The sequence below is a fragment of the Podarcis raffonei genome, chromosome 5 (assembly GCF_027172205.1).
Source record: "Podarcis raffonei isolate rPodRaf1 chromosome 5, rPodRaf1.pri, whole genome shotgun sequence".
In the NCBI taxonomy this organism is placed as follows: Eukaryota; Metazoa; Chordata; class Lepidosauria; order Squamata; family Lacertidae; genus Podarcis; species Podarcis raffonei.
The window spans coordinates 58,327,365-58,347,397 of NC_070606.1; the positions used below are offsets into that span (position 1 = coordinate 58,327,365).

Genomic DNA, 20,033 nt, shown 5'->3' on the forward strand with positions numbered 1-20,033 from the left:
GTACTTCAGGTTAAGAACTTAATTCATTCTGGAGGTCCGTTCTTAACCTGAAACTGTTCTTAACCTGAAGTACCACTTTAGCTAATGGGGCCTCCCACCGCCGCGCAATTTCTGTTCTCATCCTGAAGCAAAGTTCTTAACCTGAGGTACTATTTCTGGTTTAGCAGAGTCTGTAACCTAAAGCGTCTGTAACCTGAGGTACCACTGTAGTATGTATGTTTGCACATGTGTGTGTGAGACAGAGTAAGAGTGATTTTGTTGCTGCTATTGTTAACTGATTTGGAATCGTAAATCGTTGCCATTCTACAGCAGATCACCCAGAGTTCTATCAGTTGATCCAGATCTTTCTTCCCACCTCTGATCAATAGTGACTTAATCAAGAGAACCAAGTCTCTGGCCAACACTGGACATATATTTGTGACATATGAAAAATCCACTTGCACAACATGCCCTGACTTGAGTGAGAAAAGAATTGAGCCCAAAGCCAAGGGAAGAGGGGCAGGTGCTGCCTGCAAAGGCTCTCATCCCCATCTGCTTGCCATGTGAGCCTTCTGCCCTGTTCCCTCCCGCCTCCTCCAGCTTAGCATATTGCACGGATGGATCTGGGATGAGCCATCAATCAATGGCTGATAAATAATGTAGGAGTCTGCGGTGCAATAAGACTTGTCAATTGCAAAGCTGCCCTCATAAATTAAAGATGAAAAGGTACAAGGCTCTTGCCAGAAAAATGAAGACAAATTTTTAATAGCTTGCCAAGATGCTGCGAGATGGAATGCTCAAGAAAAATGAATTACGTTTTTATTATGTGTTTTATTATGCTGTAATGAGCGGGATTAGTTGAGAAAACAATACATTTCTAATGCATCTGAGTGGAAGGAGAACCCCAGGCACACTTTTGCAGCCCTCCCCTCGCTTTGCCTCCTCATGCAGACAATCTGAGCATATCCCACGGAACTTGCAGTGAAAGGGAAACTTGCTCTGACATGGGATCAGCCTGGGGAAAAAGTTTGGGGTGGCAGAGGGTTATTTTTGATGGAATGGGATAGTACACTGGGTCCTAGGCTACACAATTGCCGTGCAGAGGTCAACAGGTAGAAAGCAGTGGCGGCAGATAGAAATAAATAAATACAGTGGCGGCAGGGGAAATAAATACTTGAGGCCTGTAGCCAAATACTTGACTGACTATGCAAAGGCAATATGCAACAATTCCAGACCGCCTTACATTTGCAGTTTGTTCTATGCACACCTCACTAATGATTTTTGCATTCCTCACACCCCATTCATTCCTATGAACCAGTGTTCTTCAGTTTTAGGTCCTCAGATGTTGTTAGACTACAATTCCCATCATTCTTGACTATTGACTAAGCTGACTGAGGATAATGGGAGTCCAACAACATCTGGCGACCCAAGATTGAAAACCACTGCTCTGGACCATTTTCTAAGCCCACTCTTTGTCTTGCCACACAGCCTTCCCATGCCCTCTGCTTCCCCCTTTTGTAGGTCACTCCAGTGCTCTTCCTCCTCCATGCAGCCTTCGTGTCTGTCTCTTTGCTGTCTCTTCAGTCAATGGCTGCCAGAAATCTCTGCCCACCTCCCTCTCTGTAACATTAGGACAACTCAGCCAGTCAGTGCTAGAGGTTTCATCTCCATCAACTTTCGGAAAACCCCATCAGTGTATTGGGATGAGACATACAAGTACATAACTTAACTTCCAGAACAGCTGTGTTCTTTTTGGATCCACATGGCCTCACAGAATAAATACGCCTCCTATAAAACCAGTTCATGAGCTTTGCAGAATCCCACAGAGCACACATATGTGATTAGAGACCCTCGGCTTAATAAACTCACTTAATGCCACTTCTTAGTACAGCTCTCATAATGTTCCAGGAAAGGTCAGGTAAACTGAAATGTGCCGAGAGAAAAACAATCTGAAGTCACTCAAGTGGGAGGCTATTTATGTAAAACAAGGTTCAAATAAATGTGAATTGCAAACTGCAGGAAACAGCATTTTATGTCATGAGTAGACTTATTACTTGATGTAGTTCACCTCCAGACTGCCACTGTTTTGTGGGAAGGATTCCACTGCATACCAGAAAATTAGCTTTGTGCTGTTACAAAGTGGATTAAAGTACTGTGGTGTTCTGATGCAATCTCCAAACAGATTGGATAACCCTCATGTACCTCAGATCCCTGGCTGGAGACTGGGAGGGATAAACGCCCAGTGCCTAAGCCAAGGTCTTCCTACATCTGAAAGTTTAATAAAGTTGTGGTCAAATTTAATCCCCAAACACAATGTCACAAGTCATTATTCCACCCGGGTGTCACCTAGGGTCGGGGGGGGGGTCTCTGCCTGGCCATGCAATGAATGTTCAATCAACAGGTCATCTGGAGGAGCCCCAGGAAACTACAGTAAAATGCGTCAAGACACCCCTTGCCAATATTGAAGGAATCATTATACACCTGTTGCTATAATTGTATGTATGTATGTATGTATGTATGTATGTATGTATGTATAGCTTGACTCATCTAGGGAGACGGTTGGGGTAGAATTTCAGTTTGGTTCTGATTTTAATGCAAACCTACCTAATTTGTACTTTTCAAAACAATATGTGCACTAAACAGCAGCCTATCCTTTGGAATTTGTGCAGCCAAACTCCAACCAAATAATGTATACACAAATGTGTCTATTGGGGGGGGGGTAAATGTGCATTAAAAAATCATATATTAGTGAAAATTGCATATAAAATGTGTTATATTAAGGAAGATCGCTGGCAAAAGATTTGTATATCTGGCAAAATTGCATCCAAAAACGCTACATTTGAGGGAAAGGCTGAAAGATGAGGCATACTTAGCCTATAAAGGAGAAATATAAAAATCCTCCTCTGATTCCACTTGTTTTATTACGTATTTATTTATTTAAAGCATTTATAAGCCTCTTGATGTACTATATATTTAAAATCCCTACATAATTGCTGCTATGTAATTGTTCCCAGAGGCTATTCAGACAGATTTTAACTTCTCCCTGCAATAGTATTCTGATTTTGAAGTAATTAGCAAGAAAGTAAAAGGTTTGTTACTGTCTGTCAGTGACAAAGTGAAAATAGTAAATTAAAGAGGAGGAGTATGCAGAGGGAATGGAAGGGGACCAAATGGAACTGCCTGTACATGTCTTACTGTACAAGCACGTGGAACATCTGTGGAACAAAATAAGGAACCACCTGCCCTGGTTTAAAGGCAGTGTAGGGTAGTTCCACAAACCCCAACCTAATATTCTCTCTCTGTGAGAACTCTCTCTAATCCTTCAGAAATCTCCTTGTATACAGCTAGTGCTCTACAAGGAAAAGCACACCAAACTTCCCTTTCTGCTTGCCCCACTATTCTGCCCCCAGACAAACGTATTACCATTTTCTGTTTCCTCCCCTTTCTAGCCTCATTAGTGGGTTCTCTTTCTCACCTGCTGTAATCTATTACCTCCTTCTCCTTGCCTCTCCCAGGGATCCCAGCGCTTGGTTATGATTAAGCAGGCCATTAAGTGGAGAGTGTTTTTACCTTTAGGGCTGGATCGTCTGCTATCTAACTTCTCAATTAGTATTTTGGAAAACGTCAACCAAGATTAATAGTTGCATTGCTCCGGGACAGGGTAAATGAAGACTGGGAGAGGCAAGTTGCAACTGGCAGGAATGTGGTTGGCATGGAGGCAAACTCCTGCCAGGAAAGGTGAAAGATTCCAGTTTGGCAAGCTCAAATTGGTTTGGCAAGGGCCAAAGATATTGTCCGTGGATGAGAGATGAACCAGTGGGGGCAATGAACAAGCAGGGAGCAAAATGCCTGGGGATTGAAACTGCTTTATATTTGCTTAATGTGAAATGACTGGCATGCATATTAAATATTTGTGAAGTTACATGACACACCTTCTCCCCCACCCACAAACATTTTAATGTCATTCCACCTCCACTAAACCCTATTTCATTGTACTTTGCAAAACTGTGTTACCGGAAAAAGTTGTAAAACACATGTGTCCAAGGCGGAACACATTTCCTGCTCTGATGGCATGAAGAATTACTACGAGTGAGTTGTCTGTTACTGTCCACTTTTAGGTTCACAATAGTAGAGAAGAGGGGCAGTCAAATGGAGTTCCAAAGTTCCTGGGCTCCTATAGAAGAGGCCCTTTAAAGATGTCAGTTTTCAAGAAGTGCTTATTGACTGGTCTCCAATCTTGGAGAAAGTGTTCCTTGAGATAATCAGGGCCTAGACCTTTTAGTCAAACTGTTGCTCAGAAAACCCAACACCTTCAACTGAGCCCAGAAACAAGATGGCAAAGGGCTTCACAATTCTGTTGGTATTAGAATCCACACCATACAATGATAGCACTTTCAGAAATATTGGACATTCATGTACTATTCGTTATATTTCTTGATTATGAGAATAATTTATATCCCATCTTTCAAGGTACAAGTCCCCTCCAGGTGGCCTACCGACAACCTTCAAGCAGCAACTATAAAATAATTTTAAAACACCAAAGCAACTAGGGTAAAACATACTAAAACCAGCAGTCATCTTCACGAAAAGATTTGGAAAGCAGGTAAATCTTCAAAGCCCATTTAAAAGCAGCAAGATTGTAAGCACAGTGAGGGAGGCCTACAACTGACAGTGTGGCATAGTGGTTAGAGTGTTGTATTAAGACCAGGGAGACCCAGATTTAAGTCCCCACTTGGGTATAAAGCTCATGGAGTGACTGGGCCAGCTGCATCTGACCTACCTCACAAGGGTTTTGTCCCTCTACCTCTTGGGAGCAGCAGGAAAGCATGTGGTAGGGAAGGCAGGTCACTAGTGCATCCCTACCCATGCTTCCCTGCTGGCCAATACTGCATAGAATAAAACAACTTGTGAAGCCACCACTGAAAAGCCCTGTCACTGGCAGCCATCAATCTGATCTTCCTTACTGGTGAGCTAGAGAATGCACTCACTACGAGAAGCCAAGTTACAGGGAACCAGGCAGAGGGCCTTCTCAGTAGTGGCACCCGCCCTGTGGAAAGCCCTCCCACCAGATGTCAAAGAGAAAAATAACTACCAAACTTTTAGAAGACATCTGAAGGCAGCCCTGTTTAGGGAAGCTTTTAATGTTTAATAGGTTATTGTATTTTAGTGTTCTGTTGGAAGCTGCCCAGAGTAGCTGGGGAAACCCAGCCAGATGGGCAGAGTATAAATAATAAATTATTATTATTATTATTATTATTATTATTATTATTATTATTATTATTAATTACTACTCCAAATCAGGACTGAGGCACGGTCAGAATTCAAGCTGGTGGGATCAAGTCCTTCTCAGCTTCACAGTTCATCTACAAAGCAGGCTGGCTTCACCTGCAGTTTCTCAAGATCTTGAGACCTTCCATCTTGCTGCCTCCGCTGCTCATTTCTTCCTCATTTCAATCCCAGTTCAACACACCTGATGTCAGCTTCTTGGAGCAAAGGATGGAGGGCAGGGGAAGAAGAGGGAGCCAGGACTCTGCCATTCCCACATTTCAGAGCAATTACAGAGAGACCCCTGGGCAAGGGAGGGGAGGGGCAGGGATCGATTAATCTCTGGGATATTTAATGAGGAGCCCCCAACCGCAGACTTTAACCTTGCAGATAATGGGGTTAGCGCTGGTAATTCCTATCGACAGAGTAGGTTCCCCCATCCTTAATGAGCTAATCAATACTTGTTCTCAGCTTAATTTCCATCTAATTGCTCTTTAACGACGCCTGATAATGGCCAGTCTCCTGTGAGTGCATGGGGTGGGGGGAGATGTTTTAGGTAGGGTTGTCATCATGGAGGGACAGCAAATTCTCCTGTCCCTTCTCCTCAGTTATGCTCCTAAGAAGGAGACATTGTCACTTCCCAAAAGGAACTGGGACTAAGAGTTGCCATCCTTTCTTGCCCTTCATCTCCTCCTGTGGCTGCCTGCCTGCCTGCTCTATTTAGGATCTGTACAATCTCGAGAAGACCAACGTGGACTTTCAGCCATGACCAAAAATGAATTTATTTTACAGTTTCCCTGGGCTTTTTGGCTATGTATCCCTTGGCAAATGGTCAGATCTAATATTCTACCCTACCTCAGCAACTGAACCTCTTCTAGGCAAGCTACAATCTTGCTTCCCACATTGTTTTCCTGATTACTACCGTTTTGTCTAGTCACACAACACATGTAATCATCTAGTGATTCTTATTCCTACAAGCAACATCCTGTTTGTTTCCTTCAGAGGACTTCTATGCAGACATACAATCACCCTTTCAAGTTTCTTTTTTAAAGGATTTAAGTTTTGTAAAGTTCTGAACGTTTTTCAGGCATTGTGATGATGGTGGAAGAACATGCTGCTCACCAAAGGCACTGTCAAATATAAGCACAGTTGCTTATAAGCACAGTTGTTTATTAATCAGAGAAGCATTTTTTCTGGAAATGTCCAGAAGAGTTTTCTGTGCTGCTTCTTTGGTTCTCTGTATCTCCAAGAAAGCTCTCCAATCCTAGCCTGAGAAATTTGATTCAGTTCACACTTAAAGGTGAGTCTATCACACAGGCACCAAGTTGCCCCCAAGATCAAGGTGCACGTTTTGTGTGTGTGACATCACATGAGCAATGTGTGTTGCATGTGTGTGATGTCATGCAACATTGAGGGGCCCCGGCCCATTCCAGCAAATATTGAGGGGCCACCACCCTGCTCTGCCAAATCCACACCTTCTGAAATATGTGAAGCAAAACACAGCTGCCCTTTGGAATTCACACTTATTCAAAATTTATGGTGCAGTTCTCCAATCAAATGATATTTGCAAAAATGCCACGTGTTAGGGGTAATTGTGTATAAAAGTGAATATATTAGTGAAAATTACATACACACATGCATTATATTAGGGGAAATTGCTTTCCAAAATCAAAGCAGCATACAAAAATGTGTTTATCAGCAGAAATTCACAGTAAAATGCTGGTGAATTTTATTGAGGATTTAAAAAAAACACAATAAAATTCTCAAATTTTTGCAAAAAATGTGGAGAACTGAAATTCACAGGTCCTTCTAAGCTTACTTCACACATTTTCCTCTTGTGAGCTCCATTCTCTCGTCCTTTTCTTTCTCTTCTATAGAGAATCCATAAGCAGTTGACTTTTCAAAGAGGAGCCAGTCCCCAGTAGAGACTGTAGCATGGCCAGCTAACACTTGTCCTCTAGATGGCAGCAGAAGGTCCTATATTTTACATTGCATAGAACTGCCCTGTTAACTCTTGCTAAACTGACAGGCGGTTGCCTCTGATAGGTGAAGACTATGGTTTCAGGAAGTGAAATCAACATACTTAAAACAAGTATCAGATCCCCAGACAGAAAACAGAGGCCAGAACTGGGCCCAGCATGCTTTAGACACAGATGCTGAGCTTGCAAAAGATAAAAGAAACCTCAAGTCTAGGGGGATTTTAACTTTCTGTCCCAGAAACTGGTTTTACTGCCTCTCTTTAAATTGTGGGAGAAGTGACTTCTTAAGCAGTGAGTGATTTATTCTGGGTGCAAGTCTTTACTTGAATTGTAGTTAATATTATACTATGTAAAAGGTGGTTAAAAGTCTTTCCTTTTTGCACTTCAAATATTGGATCTGCTAAATGCTACTGGGGACATCTGAGGTGCGTCTGGCATCTATGCTCAGGTGTCCTGGGAAAATTACACTTCCAAAATCCTTGGTGCCTAAGTCACTGTTCTAGCACTAGGGCGCTAGGGAGGGAAGCACACCAACTTGGATCACAATTGGAGACAAAGTGTTCAGACAAAACAGTGTTTGCTTCGTAATGCAGGGAAGTACGGTATTCTTATCTGGCCAAGTTTGTATCCCAAGGCGGGTGGGTATGAACTTCAACAGCAGCTCAACGATAGAGGCGGACTAGGTGCTTGCCATAAGCAACATTCTAGCCTTTGCTCTTGTGCTGCTTCCAGTCTCCTATAAATACTGAGAATGCACTCCAGGATTTTTTTGTGATGGTGGCAAAAAACCTTGAGCTGTCCTGTGTGAACCACAACAATTTTGAAGTCTCACTTCATGAAGAATACAAATGTTGGTTCTCTACTGTGACTAATCAGATATGCCTGTAAAAAAATAGATGCACGGAAGATCACACCTCCAGTTTTTCCACATTCAGAGAGAGAGGGAGAGAGAGAGATGAATCAAGTGAATTTCATTAGAAACTCACACATACCAGAGGAAATCTACTCCCTGGTTTCAGTGATCAAGAACAGAAATACATTTCACAGGGGAGGTATGTGTGCCCCATTCAGTATTATGGGAAATAGTTCCCTTTAACTAGAGATTACCTTGCTTGAGCTGCACCCTTGAGGCCAGGGCACAGGTTGCACATGAGCCGAGCTACATAGCTGCCCTAGCTCAGGATGGTAAGACTCCTTTTTTGTTTAGACTGTTTCTGGCTCAGAACAGCGAACATTACAGAGGCATAATTAACAACAGGAATGGCGAGGAGCTTCCCCCACCCTTTTGTCTCTGCTGAGCTACAGAATGGGCTTTGCATCCCTTTTCACGTTTGGAAACCAGATGTTTGATTATCGGAGACCCTGCAGCAGTCATCCCTGGGAGCCAAGCACACTGGGCTGCCAGATGTTGGGAAAGGGGCCAGTTTTGATGTCTTCCTGTTCTGTCCAATTTTGCTGGGTGCGTCACTTGTCTGGTTAAGTAATGAGATGTTTAGGTTTGATGGCAGAGAAATAAATGGCAAGCACAGTTGCATGATGGTAATTGACTGATCAGCGAGGCTACTTGTGAATAGGGCTGCCGCCTAGGTTTATAAAGCCAAAAGTGTGTACTGCTTGACAGTTTTCTCTGCCTGGCTACATTTGTGGGGTGGGATCAGCCTCAGAATTAGACAATGGACAATCAGATTTGGGCTCCTTTAAATGAATAATGTAGTTGAAAATGAAATTTGCAAAAACAAAAACAAAAATAAAGTGAGCAACAAGACTATTTGTGGACACTGAGTAAGGCCACAGTCACACCAAATATTGAAAACACAATGATACCACTTCAAATTGGGCTTCCCCCAAAGAATTCTGGGAGCTAAGTATGGCAAGAGTTGCTAGGAGATCCCTATTCACCTCTCGTTTCCAGAGTTTCCTGCGAAAAGGGAGTGATTGTTAAGCCACTCTGGGAATCGTAGCTCTGTGAGGGGAATAGGGATCTCCTAACAAGTCTGAGCACCTTTAACAAACTACAGCTCTCAGAATTCTTTTAAAGTAGTATCATAGTGCTTCAAATGTTTGGTGTGAATGTAGATAGGGTGAGAGAACCAACAGGATGGCAATATGTTGAATGCTGAGGGAATAATAGGAGGAGGCATGGATTCCTAGATTCCTAGAAGGCACAGTTACTCTTTGTTAGTACAGTCATACCTCGGGTTGCGAACATGATCTGTGTGGGAGGCATGTTCGCAACCCGCAGTGCTGCATCTGCGCACGTGTGTGACGCGATTCGGCGCTTCTGCGCATGCACAAAGCGTGATTTGGTGCTTCTGTGCATGTGTGAGCACCGAAACCCAGAAGTAACCTGTTCTGGTATTTCCCACAGCGTTTGCAACCCAAGGTATGACTGTATTGTTTTCTCCTCCTGGAAGAGTGCAGGAAATAATGTCAACTGTCCAGAAATACTTCTCTTGTGTTCACTGAGCTCAGGTCAATATTCTGGCCTAGCAAAACGGAGGAAGTGTGGAAGTCCTTGGGACCTTGAAGGAAGTTCTGGATCAGCAGGGATGTGGATGACTTTCCAAGAAGTTCAGGTCCTCTGGCTTTGTGCGAATGGGAGACCTCACAAGATCCCTTCTATTGCTCTTGGCTTCATCTTCCCACCGACTGCTGAGTTGGCTGGAAAAGCACAAACCGCAACGCAACCACATATCTCGGGAGAGAAACTGGGCTCAAGATTCTTCTTGTAACTATTTTATCAGTCTTGAGGAACTGCTATTATACACAGGGGAACCCCCCTTGAGACTGCTGGTTTCCTTAGCCTTTAAGGCCAGAGCTCAGGGATGGTGGGAGTTGTAGTTCAACAACATCTGGGGACCCACAGGCTGAGAACAGGAGATAAAGAACTACACAACTTTTAGAAGGCATTTGAAGGCAGCCCTGTATCGATAAGTTTTTAATGTTTGGTGTTTTATTACATTTTTATATGTGTTGGGACTGGAGTCCCTCAGAGTAACTTGGGCGGCCCAGCCAGATGGGCAGGGTATAAATAATAAAATTATTGTTATTGTTGTTACTGTTGTTGCTGTTATTCTGCAGATCTGCCAGGCACCACATTGGCTAGCCCCTGTGTACCACCATTACAGCCCTTCTAAATGCACAGATTTCCATGGAGCACTGCATTGTCCAGGTTTTTTGCTTGCTCTGGAGATTCTGCTTTGCCTTTAGGAATTTCCCTGGCTATGTTTTGTTTTTTTTAAAGACATGCCACAAAACAAAACAAAAAGCTCCCTTTCAGCACAGCAATAGGCCTATTTACGTTTCCCATTTTCTTTGGAGTGGATAGGAATGGAAGGGCTGGGGTGGGGTGGGGGGAAGGGGTCTCATGGTTGCTCCTGTAACTGGCCCCTTCCTTCCCAGCTATAATGCTTTTAGCAGCAGTCATGGCGGGACTGCGGATCAAAATGCCATAGCTGTGGTCTCACCAGCAGCTGCCTGGACTCCTGAATCAGCATTTCTGCAACACGGCATTAACAAGACTAGCACATCTCAAGTGTGCACAGATCTCACGGTAAGTATCTGAATAAGCAGAGGAGATTTGAATAATGTCTCTGTAAGTGACCATGAAAAAAATGTGGGTTAAATGTGGGGAGCTGTGAGGTGCATGTGTGGACTTTCTATGTACATATTTTAATTGAAGTGGATTAATGCTAGAAGTAGGTATCAATTTAAATCCAGTGTGTTTAATATGTGTATATCTGTGAAAGCTCATAGTAGTAATTCCCAAGCTGTGTTCCAGAGCATGCTAGGGAACTTTGAGTGTGCTTGGCTTCAATCCTGACTTTGCACACTTACCTGGGAGTAAACCCCACTGAACACAGTGGGACTTAGTTCTAAGTCAACATACATAGGACTGTACTGTCAATAAATAACATGAAGGATGTGGATCAGCCTAATGAACCCACCCACACAGAAAGCTGCCTGCTGTTTCTCTGCAAGATTAACAGCTCTGGCCTTTCTTACTTCTAGTTACCCACTTATATTACAAGGTCATTGTCTACATATGCACCTACTGATGTACTCAAAAGGCACATGCATTTTGGGGTCTTGAGCTCAGAGGAACCATGCACCACTGGGCAAGCTGCACTTATCGAAGACTTAACAAGGGGAACAAACAACCAAGAGGCTAGAGCTTAGAATGAAATAATTTACAAACCTCACACAAATCAAAGCAATTAAAACAGTTAAAACAAGTAAAAACGGTTAAAACAATTGTAGCAGCAGCTCTGTCTCTGATTTGTAGCTGGTGCTGCAGCCAGGAGATACGGTTTGACTGCAGGTGCAGAGGTCACAAGACTACTGCTAATTGTGGATAATTGGTTTACAAATTGGAGATGCACATTCGAATCACATTACCCCGCCCTGCAAAGAATTCTTGGCATTATAGTTTGTTAAGGGTTGCGGGGAATTGTAACTCTTTGAGGAGTAAACCACAGTGCCCAGAATTCTTTGAGGGGAAGAATGTGCTTTGGATGTGCTTTAAAGATATAGCATGTACAGGCAGCAACCATTCTAGGTGCGTCCAGCTGAGGTGTGATTGCCAACATGCAGGTCCTTTTGGACCCAGAAGAAGGCAGAATAGGGTGGGGTGCGATTATACCTGCTCCACCGATGCGTGCAGGGACCAGGAACTGAACCCCCACACGAAATAATCGCTGCCTGTACTCTGATCGAAACAAGCAAGACAGAATGCAGGTGTAACTTTTCCTGGGAAAGAGGGCTTTTTCTATGGGGGATCCTTGCAGATCATCTTGAGGGCCAAGTCACCAGTGTTGTTTTGGTGTTTTGCAATGGGCTGCTGAGGGAAACATATGGATTCACAGTCTCTAACCTCTGTCCCCACGTTCAGTGTGGCAAGAGCAAATCAAAGCACTCTCCAATCCAACAGGGGCAAGCAGAGGCATATGGACCGAATGGAAATAGCCACTGAGTGTTATGACAAGCTCATAATGCCAATGTAGGGTGGACCTCCAGTTTGCCTAAGATGACTGATGATTCCTTTGGGACTCTGAAGATGACAACCACATGCCATCCTTGTCAACCTTGCAAACCTTGGCAGACCCTTCATAGACAGTGAGGGTTTGTTGGTTGGTTTTTTAGTCACGTGTAAAAACTGAGTGTAATCAGAGTTTAATAACCAGTGTCCACAGTACACTTCATAATACTGTGCAGACAGAAAAGCAGCATGGGGCATTACCCAGGAGAAAGAAGAAGGACAAGAAAGAAGAGCAGGGAAAGGGAAGCCAGAGATGGGAAACAGAGCGCTGATGAATTGAGTGTGTGAGAGAAGAAACAGGCAGTTGCCATCTCAGGTACGTCATATGTTCTGATTACCCTCCAGTATGAGGAGCAAGGGAGGAGAAACTCTGCTCTATCTCCATCTCAGTGGATAAAGGGCCCAGATCTGCTGTTGGTTTGTGTTGTTATGCCTGTGGGCATCCATGAGATCAGAAAAATTGTAGGGAGAGAATTTGCAAGTGTAGTGGCCATGTTTACCTTTGTAATGCCCTGTTTGGGTTTTTCCATCATGGAATTCAAGGCAGGATACAATAGGTTCTAATCTGAAGGAGCACCTCCACCCCCATCGTTCTACCTGGACACTGAGGTCCAGCTCCAAGGGCCTTCTGGTGGTTCCCTCACTGCGAGAAGCCAAATTACAGGGAACCAGGCAGAGGGCCTTCTCGATAGTAGCACCCACCCTGTGGAACGCCCTCCCACCAGATGTCAAAGAGAACAACAACTACCAGACTTTTAGAAGACATCTGAAGGCAGCCCTGTTTAGGGAAGCTTTTACTGTTTGATGCATTACTGTATTTTAATATTTTATTGGAAGCTGCCCAACGAGTGACTGGGGAAGCCCAACCAGATAGGCAGGATATAAATAATAAATTATTATTATTATTAAATTATTATAGATTGTGTCATATCCAGGAATGGACCAGATTCAGACCTGCTTGACTTTAAGAAGCTAAAAAAAGTATTTATTATATGATCCATACAATTTTCCACTGTAGTAAGTCACAAAACACCAAACTGCAAAAACACTCCCAACTCACCCATAACAAATGTGCAGTCCAGCACAGGTAAGCATAGTATATGTAAAAAACAGATTATCATGGTTCAGGGAATTGCAAGAAAGGATATATAGTCCAACTATTGGACCAACAAAAATATATTATAAACCACTAGAAGACCAGTATTGTCCATTGTATTCATAATAAAACAAAAGCAATCTGCTGTGGATATGCTCTAGGAATGTTTCTGTGCCCTCAGACCTTTGTTTAGAAAGTCTGCCTATGGTCTCATGCAGGCAAATTCTTCCCTTGAAAGATGGTAGGCATTCATTACACAGAGGTTGTTGGTTGGTTCTCCCTCCTAGCATTTGCAAGAATGTGTCTCTGCTTAAGCAGCACTTCTTATTCACATTTAAAATAAATATCTTGTAGATTTTTGAGTACAACAATAACATACACAAACAGCAGTAAATAAGACAAGAGTTTGGGAGAGAAATGAAGATACGTTGCTCATTTCAACTTCTGTTTTCTGTCAAGCCGCATTTCTAACCTCTGCTGTTGTTTCACTTCCTGTACAAGTTTTATGTGGATGTTTTTGGAAGGAGCCTATGGAAAAATCCAGGCTCTGGCAGTGGAATAACGTGCAGAGTTTAAATCAATAGTAGTAATTTTTAAAATGGCTAGGTTGTTTATAGACATACACCCCACCAACACTGGAAAGTGAATGGGTATTTTCCTCTTATGCAGTTAGTCCTAATGACCCACTGTTACAGTTTTTAAAGAAAGGCCTGGTTTCAGTGAGCGACGGACTTTTTGAGGGATAAGGCGAGAGCTGAACATCACTCTACAGACACCCAGATGCTGCAGAAACAGAATTGTGAATGACCTTGGCTAGTTACTGCAGGATGCATAAGACTGATAAAATACTCTGAATAACCCCTCTCACCAAGTAGCCATGTAAACTGTACAAAGTGTGTTAGTTACTGTGGTTTCGAAGAGAAAAGGTTGATTTCATGAGGGAACTGGTTGGAGAGAAACACTCTAAAGCAAATCTCATCTTTCGTCACATGTGTGATGCAGAACAGAAAAAAGTTTGAAATTTTAATTGTAGTAGTAACTTCAACTTCAACAATTTCTTCTTCTTCTTCTTCTTCTTCTTCTTCTTCTTCTTCTTCTTCTTCTTCTTCTTCTTCTTCTTCTTCTTCTTCTTCTTCTTCTTCTTCTTCTTCTTCCAATTTATATTCTATACCTCCTCCCAAAGGAGCCCAGGGAGGAAACACACAAGCGATAAAACAATTAAAACATTTAGCAGTCTCTTTTCACCCTGGTGTGTTATTTCTCGATTTCATCATGTTTTATTGGCAGTCGTCACTTTTTAACCTCAGGTGGCACTAAATAGACTTTGTTGCCAATATATCTCCCACTACTTGCATTTTATAGGGCTGCAGTGTTATACTATAAGAGAAAACATTTAAAACCTTGGGCTATATATATTTATAATTAATGGAGACTGAGTACTTATTTTTCTATGTAGATCTGTTGCATTTATTTATTTTTTTGCCCTTGAAAAACACTTCTTCAGAAACTGGTTTCATTCTGAAAAGTAAAGCTCACTGCAGACTGATTTGGCATCACCCCACGGGTGACCATTTGAAAACGGATGAAAACAGATGTAGGCAGTCCCGGAAATGGTGTGTTTGTGTGGCCACACCTGTCCAATGATGTTTTGGGTGGGCATATACCACCACTTCCTTCTTCATTCACCTGGGGCATGTGCAGGGTGGAAAAGGCATGGGAAATCTAATCAAGGGGAAAGTTTCCAAATGTGTATCAAGTAACCACAGGCTCCCTTCTGGACTGTAGAATCTAGAATCAATCTAGACTGAAGGCAGTATGTTGTGGATTAGCATGAGTGATTGGGACTGATAAAAACTACATTATTGTTCTACAAGCAGGTTAGCTGTGTATACAGCTAAAATCTGCAGAATGCATGTGTTTACATTTGATGCTCTTCTTGCAATTAGAGTTTGCAAGTTTTGTTTATTGTTTATGAGTTTCATTTAAATTCATGCAGGAATTTGGGAAAGGTTTTCTTTCTGGATCTCAAGCCCATTTAGAGCAACTGTGGTCCCCTGACCAGTTGGGATCTGGGAGACCTTGGTTCAATTTTTACCTTTGTCTTGGAAGTTCTTATCTCTCTACATAAATAGGCAATGAGAAGAAAAACAGTTCACCTCCATAGGTTATTATGAAAATCAAAAAGAAAAGGTTTCTGAAGCTCCCCTGCACAAAAAGTGCTACGGCATTTTGCACAAGCAAACAGAGGGGAGCAGGCGTCTTGCCTTGCTGGCAAAGGAAGAGTTTCAGGAATAAACTTTCTGTATAATGACAGAGTGAGATTCCACTGCAGGATATTTGTTTGGGAACTGTGGCTTCAAACTAGCACTCCTACATATTTAAAATAGAAATATATATTTTTAAAGCAGCAGGAAATGCAATTCAGAATCCCCCATATCTGGGCCTTAGCATTCTGTTCCATGCGTGAGGGACCCTATATTTCCAAACAGCTGAAAGGAAACTGGATTATTCTCAAAGAGGCCGTATACCATTTAAATATGATGGTGTTTTGCCCTTAATTAAACAAGAGGGACTGCAGTGTTGCACCCTTTAGCAGGTTTCTCCTCTAGGTACAACTCAGATTTATTTATGTTATATATTTTGTGCCTGCTTCCCTCCCCATCCCCATCCCCATCCCCAACATACACATTAACATGTGCTCAGACTTAGAAACTAAAAGATAGTAAATAATAAAACACATTAAAAAGAAAAGAAAGGAAGCCTTAGTGTGGTAGGTTATAATCCTAATCCTGTACACCTGTAAATCCCATGAAATTGAATGGGAGTTCTGAATAGGCATGGTTAGTATTGTAGCCATAGATGACATTGTGATGTGCTAACAGGGATACTCCTCTGGAAATTCATTAATTTTGGAATGGAACACACAGTGAAGGTAATTCATTTGTAAATATCTGTTGATGGATAAAATATGTGTGCCCATTGTGTGCTATGATATACATTTTAAAATGTGTGGTTTCCCATTAATTCCCAAGGATCTACTCTGAGAAACCAATTGCAGTAGAACAGAAAACACCAGTTGAAAAAACACAGGAATGAATGTCGGAATGGGTTGAAGCACTTTCAGACATCACTATGATGTCATCTTATTAGATGTAGTATTATCACATCATCAACAAAAAATGTGGGGCACCACAGCCAATAAGATCAAAGGCAAGTGTGGGCAAAGGAGACTGAGAGGGAGCTGTGAAGGCAATGAAAAAGAGAAATGCAAATGGTGATGGGAAGCACTGAGAGAAGGCTCGTATGTTCAAAACAAATGCCAAAATCTGCTGAAAAGGGGAGGTGCTTTTTGACATGAAAACAAATGCAAAAATGAGATGAATAGTTCTAACCTTGAGTGGATGAAAATAAAACACTGCTAGCTGTGTAGACTGCAAACTGAGCAACATTACTGCACATGCTTTAATTTTACAAGGTGGGCATAGAATCCAGGAGGCATGTTAATGGACAGGCAGTTGGCAGCAGCTGCAAGATTGTAGAGGGGCTCCGACTGCACGGATGTTTTGTCTAGACCCGACCCAGAGAAGGGGCTCGCCTCTTTCAGCAGTGTGCAGAGAAGGCCTGCAGAACTCCACTGTGAATGTATTCTTCATGCCTCAATAGTTTGTCTGTTGTACATGATTCCCAGCCCATTGCATTGGAAAGATTAATGCCCTCCCAAGGGGTTTGCTGCTTCTTTCTCTCTCTCTCTGCTACTTCAATGGCATTCCCCTCTCAGCAAAAATGCTGCACTGAAAACAAAGTTCCATTCAGTCATTTCAAAAGTGGAGCAGGTTTAACTCATTCATTCCAGCAGATGGGCTTTCCCAGCTTTTTAATGAAGTTATGGCTCAGATGGCTGGGCCTTTGCAACACATTTAAATGGCTTTTATTGATTTGCAGAGCTGTAGGTGTGGAAGAGGCCTCAAGAGGCTCACTGGGGTAGGATGTCGCCAACATGTTGTCCTGCTGTTGAAAGAATTACATTGGCTGTCAATTAGCCACTAGGCTAAGTTCAAGGTGCTGGTTTTGGTGTATAAAGCCCCGTACAGTTTAGGACTAGGATACCTGAAATATAGTCTTACCCCTTATGTACCTAATCAAACATTGTGATCTACAGGCGAAGGCCTCCTACCGACAGCACGTTATAAGGAGGTCCATTTCGCACAATGTAGGGATTGGACCTACGCATTGGAATTTCCTCCCCTTGGATGTTGTCTTTTTAGTACCTATTCGAAGGCCTTCCACTTTCAACATGCCTTTTAAGTTGAGATCTTTTCCAGTCTGCATCTATATTGGAATTGTTTTGAAGATGTTTTATTTTTCTATCGCTTGTTATTTTCTATCGCTTGTTATCCATACTAAATTTATAACAAAAAGTTTAAAAAGGATAATTTGTAGAATTAGTTATTTATCTAGCTTCTTTGGTACTCATATTAGGCTATGAGATGTGATCCTGTACCATTTACACAGTGATAGAGAGGAAGGGTAGCCAGGAGTTCTAATGAACTGAATTCTAATACTGATTTGCTACATCGCATCAGCCTTGCAAATAAGCCTACAAAAGTTACCAGCCTAAATTTTTTTTTTTTACTAGTCTGCTTTAAGAGACTTGCCGCCTGTGTTTCCATCCTGGCCATGGAGATGGGGAGTTTCCTCCTCTACAGCCGGCATGGAAATGAACAAACAAAAGTTATACCAAGCAGGCTGACAGAGGAGGACAGGATCACTCCATCCCCCACCCCTTTCACCATCATACCACTGCATTTCTGTGCTGGTCATGAAGAAAGGAAGTTTCCTCCTTCTGTGGAAACCAAGTGAGCTGGTGGAGGGGGAGGAATGAAGAGGTCCATCCCTCCTCTGCCAGCCTCGTCATCCCCCTGCATGGAATTCCTGGTTGTCTCTGGTTACCAAGCATGTAGTTAATTATAAGATATGAGCATGCCACTTCTTTTGCTTAAGGTCCCCATCTTCCCTTTCAACTGCCTTCTTGTCTAATTTTACTTTACGTTCTTCAGCAAATGGACCAGCTCTCAGTATGTGCCTATAAGTATCCATTTTTGAGAGCAAAGGGGGCCTTCATATATGATTTTTATGCTGAGAACAGCAGTGGGACGCTGATCAGACCTCATCTGCTTGCAGCCCTGGCCTGCCCTGTAAACTTCAGATGTAACCACAATAGCAGAAATGTATGGCACATGTACTCCTTGTTTTTCCAACCTCAGAAGTAGTTCCTGATGTGATCTGTATGTTTCAAGTTCTGTTTCTGCGTTGTTAGAAATGGTTCGGCTGTCTGTAGTACTTAAAGTTAATGCCAGCTTGCTTTCTGTAGCCAGACATTATATGAAGCTGAGCTATAGTTGCTGCTTGGAGGAGACCAGAGAACTCGGACAAGGCCTATAATGGAGAAAACATGCATTGAGACTGGATGTCCCAGCGAACCTTGGGAGATGCAAGGGTGTGGGAGGAGAAACACACACCAGGTGCTGGACTGTTTAGTCTGCAACCTTCGAACTCCCACTTCCTCCAATTTAGCTCCAAGCAAAGGAGAATGTAGCATTACTGGAAAGAGACTTAGTTGGACCAACTTCACTTTATGAAGAAAAAGATGTAGTACAAAATACAGAAACATGCAGGTTAAGGTGTGTATGTGTGTGTATGTGTTGTGCATACTAGGAGAGGATGTCATTGGGCAGACAGCGATACTTGGTTCTGTAGGATTTGACTGAGTTTCCACCAGGAAAGCACATCTGGGTGGCATCTAGCTGACACGGGGGAAGAGCTTACTAGCTCAGCTTGCAGCCCAACCTTTGCTCTTCTTGGGCAGAGCCAGTCCGAAACATTTTGCCACCTGATGCAAAATTGCAATGCCAACAGCAGGTTTTTTTTATTATTACTTTTCAAACAGAAAAAAACACAAAATCCTAAAGAACTATACTGCTTACTGAGTATAGTCCTCACATGGCAAAGCACCAGCAGTGATAGCATAAAGGTAAAGGGACCCCTGACCATTAGGTCCAGTCATGGCTGACTCTGGGGTTGCGGCGCTCATCTCGCTTTATTGATCGAGGGAGCTGGCGTACAGCTTCCGGGTCATGTGGCCAGGATTACTAAGTCGCTTCTGGCGAACCAGAGCAGCGCACGGAAATGCCGTTTAGCTTCCCGCTGGAGTGGTACCTATTTATCTACTTGCACATTGACGCTTTTGAACTGCTATGTTGGCAGGAGCTGGGACTGAGCAACTGGAGCTCACCCCGTCGCGGGGATTCGAATCGCCAACCTTCTGGTCGGCAAGTCCTAGGCTCTGTGGTTTAACCCACAGCGCCACCCGTGTCCCTAGTGATAGCATAGCTTTGTGCAAATTACTTGGGCAGCACAAAGAACAGAATTTTTCTGGGTTTTGCAGCAGGTGTAAAATTCATGACTAGAGTGTGTGTTTGCCATTGAGGATGGCTAATGGCCCAGAATGGAGTTTAGCACAGATCATGCATTCTTTAATATGGTTCTGTCACCGCTCCTTTTGCACTTGAGTAGATGCACAAAATCTGCAGGGCTTTTTTGAGGCCCCTGCTTTCTGCTGTGCATCAGAACAGCATCCATCCCTCATGTGGGATGGGGGCAGGTGCTGCTGGCTGAG

The 20,033-nt window shown here is 42.9% G+C and overlaps 1 protein-coding gene across 2 annotated transcripts in view; it reads left to right on the forward strand.

The window, feature by feature from the left end:
- The first annotated feature begins 10,562 nt into the window (after positions 1-10,562).
- The window catches only part of KAZALD1 (Kazal type serine peptidase inhibitor domain 1), a 30,475-nt gene continuing 21,004 nt past the window's right edge, over positions 10,563-20,033 (forward strand). Inside the window, exon 1 of one of the 2 annotated variants that reach the window (XM_053389402.1) lies at positions 10,563-10,776. The gene's annotated coding sequence lies outside the window, so the exon portion shown is untranslated. The remainder of the gene's footprint in view (positions 10,777-20,033) is intronic. The other variant, XM_053389401.1, reaches the window with a different exon arrangement.